Here is a 6,356-nt window from a genome sequence, read left to right as displayed (position 1 = left end):
AAGCGAATTCGGCAAATGGAAGGCACTTCTCCCAGTCCATTCCGAATGAGATAACAGAGGCTCGAAGCATGTCTTCTAGAATCTGATTGACGCGTTCCACTTGACCGCTCGACTGAGGGTGGAAGGCGGTGCTAAAGAAGAGACGGGTTCCCATAGCATTTTGGAAACTTTCCCAAAATCGAGAGGTGAAAAGACTTCCTCGATCCGAGTTAATTTCCAAAGGAACACCATGGAGGGACACTATTCGGGAGATGTATAAGTCTGCCAGCTGACTAGCGGTTATACTCTCACGAACAGGTAGGAAATGGGCTACTTTGGAAAGACGATCGACCACGACGAAAATAGCATTATTCCCTCTCTTGGTCCTGGGAAAACCGGTAATGAAATCCATGCCAATTTTATCCCATTTCCATTCAGGAATAGCTAGGGGTTGAAGGGTGCCAGCAGGCCGTTGGTGCTCTGCTTTTACACGACGACAAACGTCGCAATTAGCAATATACTGAGCAATTTCTCTCTTCATCCTAGTCCACCAGAACCTCTGGCATAGGTCCTGATACATCTTAGTACTACCGGGATGAATGGTGAGAGGAGATTCATGAGCCTCCTTAAGGATCAACTGCCGTAGATGCTGGTTCTTGGGAACCACTAGACGGTTCTCAAAGTACACAACACCATGATCATTTGTGGAGAAACAACTAGCACCTCCGCTAGCAATGTTCTCCTTGATCTTAGCTATTCCCTTATCTCGCTTCTGGGCAGCAATGATTTGATCCGTAAGAGTAGGTTTCGCCACCAAGGTGGAAAGAAATCCTTGAGGAACAATGTGAAGGTTAAGCTTCCGAAATTCCTCATGGAGAAGCGGTTGACTTTGTTGTAACACCAGATTGTTACAATAAGATTTACGACTTAGCGCATCAGCCATGACGTTGGCTTTCCCTGGGGTGTAGGTTATTCCTAAGTCGAAGTCTGTGATTAATTCAACCCAACGTCTTTGCCTGAGATTCAGATCCGGTTGGGTGAAAATGTACTTCAGACTTTGGTGATCAGTGAATATTTCGCAACGATTACCGAGGAGGTAATGTCGCCAGGTCTTAAGTGCATAGACTACAGCTGCAAGCTCTAGATCATGAGTAGGATAATTCTCCTCGTGTGGGTGCAATTGCCGTGAAGCATAGGCAATTACGTGTCGGTCTTGCATGAGAATGCAACCTAGTCCTTGTCGCGAGGCGTCGCAGTAGATAACAAAGTCCTTGGAGAAGTCTGGCGGTACCAGTACGGGAGCAGAGGTCAGGCGTCTTTTCAGTTCCTGAAAGCTGTGCTCACATTGTGGAGTCCACTCGAACTTCTTATCTTTCTTGAGGAGTTCGGTTAGAGGTTTGGCAACTTTGGAGAAGTTCTCGACAAAGCGACGACAATAGCTCGCTAAGCCCAGAAAACTCCGAACTTGCTTGACCGATTCAGGTGGAGTCCAATTAAGGATGGCTTGAACTCGCTCAGGGTTAACAGCAATACCTTTACCAGATATTACATGACCCAGATAGGTCACTTCTGACAACCAGAATTCACATTTAGAAAATTTGGCATAAAGGCGATGCTCTCGAAGTTTCTGCAACACTAGCCTTAGATGTTCGGCATGTTCTTCCTCGTTCTTGGAGTAGATGAGTATATCATCGAGGTAAACCACGACGAATTTATCCAAATACTCCATGAAGATTGAGTTCATTAACCGAGAAAAGGTGGCTGGAGCGTTGGTTAATCCGAAGGACATGACGGTGTACTCGTATTGGCCGTAACGAGTAACAAAGGCCGTTTTAGGGATGTCCCCATTTCTGATTTTGATTTGATGGTAGCCCAACCTCAAATCCATCTTGGAGAAGACTGAGGATCCAGCGAGCTGATCGTACAGGTCGTTGATCCTGGGGAGTGGGTATTTGTTCTTGATGGTGACCAAGTTGACAGGTCGGTAATCTACAACCATCCGGTTCGTACCATCCTTCTTCTTGACGAATAGGACGGGGCAAGCCCACGGAGAAGAGCTAGGTCGGATGAAACCCTTTTTCAAGGACTCATCGAGTTGTTTCTTAAGCTCAGCTAGTTCTAGGGGTGCCATCTTATAAGGTCTTCTAGCAATCGGAACGGTTCCTGGAATGAGGTCTATTACAAACTCAACATCCCTGTCAGGTGGAACACCTGGCAATTCCTCTGGAAAGACATCCGGGAAGTCACGGACTACCGGAACGTCCTCAAGGTCTGGCAAAGGGCTGGCGTTAAGAGAATATAATTGTCGCTTGGCTATTCGGGTCAAGACATTGACTATCTTCCCCGAAGGATGGGTGAGTTGAACAGTCCTAGAGAAGCAATCAATTTTGGCTTGATGAGCTGACATCCAGTCCATACCCAAAATGATATTAATATCTGAAGATTTAAGGGCTATCAAAGATGCGAGGAAAACAAGTCTGTCGACTTGGATTTCATTTCCATGGCTTACTCGAGAAGTTTGCCATTTGGATCCCGGAGTTTGAATTACCATAGAGGTTGGCATATCACCGAATGCGACGTTATGCAAACGAGCATAATTTTCAGATATAAAAGAATGAGAGGCTCCTGTATCGAAAAGAACAGATGCCGGGTGGCAATTAACAAGAAGCGTACCGAGAACGACGTTGGGATCCTCTTGAGCTTCTTCGGCAGAGATACAGTTGACATGGCCACGTGAAGCGGTGACCGGCTTGGCGTGGAATATTTTTCCTGTCGGCTTGCCACGGCCAACAGCTTTAGCAGATTGATTGGGGTTGGTCTGGGGACACTCACGCATATAGTGGCCAGATTCCCCACACTTGAAACAAGTCACGGAACTGGTACGTGGAGGAGCATTGTTAGTTGGACCTCCATAGGGCTTGGCCGGTGCAGACTGTTGAACGGGGCGAGGCGCCTGGAAGGATGGCCTAGGTGTGAACCTGGGTGGCAGGGCGGTGTTGGGTACCCACACGCGGCGCTTCTGAGGACCAGCACCGGATGAGGAACCCATGTCACGGCCATGCTTGTGTGTTGCGTCATAGTCCGTCTGACCAGTTTCAGCACTGATGGCTTTGTTGACAAGTTTCTGAAAAGATGTGCACTCATGCAGACGGAGGTCGCGGCGAAGCTCAGGACTAAGGCCCTTACGGAACCTTGCTTGCTTCTTGGCATCAGTAGACACTTCCTCAGTTGCATATCGTGCGAGATTACCAAACTCCCTGCTGTAAGCATCCACAGAGAGTCGGCCTTGGGTGAAACTGCAAAATTCTTCACGTTTACGGTCCATGAGACCCTCCGGAATGTGATGTTCACGGAAAGCCTCACTGAACTCAGCCCAAGTAGTGACATGGCCCGCTGGGCGCATAGCTCCATAATTCTCCCACCATAGACTGGCGGGGCCTTCGAGATGATATGCAGCAAAGGTGACCTTGTCAACCTCCGCTACCAGCGCGGAACGCAGTTTGTGAGAGATACTGCGAAGCCAGTCATCAGCGTCGAGAGGCTCGACGGAGTGGTGGAACGTGGGTGGATGTAATTTGATAAAATCACTGAGTGACACCACGTTAGTCCTCTGATGGTGTGCCGTGTTCTGTTCAATACGCTCTAACAAACGGTTGGTCTCCCGCTTGTTTCTCTCAGCTTCCATCATAACCTCGGCTAGTGAAGGAGGATGAGGCAGATTTGCATCCCTGGCTTCACTGCCTTCGGCCTGCTCTTGAGAAGCAGGGTTAGCGCGCGTGTTGACCATCCTAGGTAAACAAGACAATGATTTAGTCAGGATGACAAAATTCCGACATAGGGTAAAAATGTAAGGAATAACTCGAAATGCAAGATGATCATCCGTATGACATGGTAGATACAGAAACTGCTTCTTTATTCCATCGTCATACACACCATACAGGGTTTAGTACAAGACCAAACAAAGTACTATTACGGTGAAAGAGGATTACATCTCATCGGAGGCATTCCAAGCTCCTATACATTATTTTTCTACACCTCCGGAAGGAGTACAAACTAGGTCATATCCCACGAGTCACGCGGGACGATAGACGACACAGCTAGTGCGAACTAGTGATACTACCACTAACTCAGACCGATCCGTAGTAGTCCTCGTAAAAGTCACCTCCATAGCCTGGGAGCTCAACATGATCATCCGGAAACAGACGATCTCATGGAGCTTGTGGACCATAGGGGCTAGGATGAGGCCTTGGACCAACAAACGGTGGCCTGCGGGGACCGCGAGGTGGGGTGATGCCTCCTACATCACGCCAAACCATCACGTCTGGCAGAGCAGATCTCACAGGATAGAGATCGCGCATATCTGAATATCCAGCTTGCACCGCCGGTGCGAACCGAGTCAAAGTGGCCCAGTGGTCAGCACGGGTATTGAAGAGCTCTAACCTCAAGGCCCGATTTTCACGGTCCTTATCCTCGAGCATCTCGGCAGTGGTGCGAGTCCGTGAATCCTCCTGGGTGGGGTCAGCATAGATAGCCTGGAGATACCCTTGTGCTCCCGGAAGTGATCCTGGCATATACCGGAAATCAGAGTCCCGAAATAGACCAGATCTAACTCGCATAATGGTCATCATAGAGTAGGCGGCGTCCTGCACAGCCATCTCAATAGTAACCCCGAGACCATAAGAGCAGTGAAGAGGCTCGGTGGATCCAGGATAAGATGGAAATATCCTGACAGTGCAGAGATACTGGCTTTGATTAAAGTCTCGGAATTGCTCTTCGACCGTGTACTCAGGATACCAGCGGTATCCAGCCTCAGTCATTACCCTGACCAACTTGGCAGTATGGCCGGGTACATCTAGGCATCGAGTCAGGCGAACCACTTGATTGAGGTCGCGAGTGGCCATCTGAAAGCACAATCATAATGCAAGGGCATTAGAATTTCTAGCAAAATTTCGGCAGCATAACAGCTGTAAATGCTCAAGAAGGATTTTGAGACATTTGACAAAGGATTACATACACACTCAACATCATCATATCAAAGTTCTGAATCCGTTCTAACAACACAATGTGGTAGTAGAACTGAACTAGGCTTGTATCCATCAAACTTATAAGGTACTACTGATTAGTAACACGTGATCCTGATAGAGAGAACAGATCCTAATTCCTTATCCCCCGGTGGAAGAATGGACTGACTCAGATCAGAATGTCATAAGATAAAGGAGTAAAAAGAGCCTTACGTTCCAACCCACAAACAATTCCCCTACATATAACTAAAGAATTTCTAGACTCAACATCGACCAGTTTGGCTTGGAGAACCTACAGGCAGTCCGGCTCTGATGCCAACGCTGTCAGGACCCCGACTCGATGTCACATCGATCTAGCCGGTAACACCTCATATCACTTTGCGGCCTCACGTACGGTATCCTCACGGGTGTCGCCTTACCTTTACCCGGGACCGGTTGCGCCTTTTGGCTCACGTATATGATAGTGTCGCTAGCATCCATATGATAAAGAGCCCGGGCTGACATGACTAGTCGTAAACCCAAAGTGGCACAGACTTACAGGGACAGGCATTCATGACCCAGCTTCGAACGTGTCGGTCATCAGCAAGTGGGTCCGGGCTGTAGCACTGGGCTAGCAGGACTCCGGTAAACCGGGCTGTAGCGGGCTAACAGGACTCCGGTACTCAAAGCGTGACATTTCCCCGAAGGGACAGACACAGGAACGAAGAAGGACACATGCCGGCCAGCCTAAGTGTTCCAGAGCAGTAGCAAGCTACCATGGCTCAGCGGTAACACTAGGAGACATTTCCCGGTAAGAGAGGCTACTAAAGATAAACAGCTAGATAGTCAGATCCCACACATACCAAGCATTTCAATCATACACACAATATGCTCGATATGTGCAAATACAACGAAGCATCACAACATGACTCTATGACACAAGTACTTTATTTAAGGCTCAGAGAGCCATACATGACATACACAAAGGTACGGGTCTCACGACCCAACATACAAGTCATACAGTCATACAAACCAGCAGCGGAAGTAACTTGTCTGAGTACAGACAACTAGTAAAATAAAAGAGGCTTGGGAAGCCTAGCTATACTACAAGGTCCTTCACAAGCTCAGGGTCACCACCTGGGTCTTTCAGCCTACTCGTTGATGTCAACGTCTACATAGAACCCATCAGAAGGGGTTGCAGCGTCTTCTGTAAAAATGTAAATTATAGCAACATGAGTACAAAGGTACTCAGCAAGACTTACATCAGATCCTACATACATGCTTAGTATCAAGAAGGGTTGGTGGAGTTATTGCAGCAAGCCAGCTTTGACTCTTGGCTAGACTATCCTACGAGACCCCAACTTGAAATGGTTTTGC

The sequence above is a fragment of the Triticum aestivum genome, chromosome 5B (genome assembly GCF_018294505.1).
Source record: "Triticum aestivum cultivar Chinese Spring chromosome 5B, IWGSC CS RefSeq v2.1, whole genome shotgun sequence".
NCBI lineage: Eukaryota > Viridiplantae > Streptophyta > Magnoliopsida > Poales > Poaceae > Triticum > Triticum aestivum.
This window is presented reverse-complemented; position numbering follows the sequence as displayed.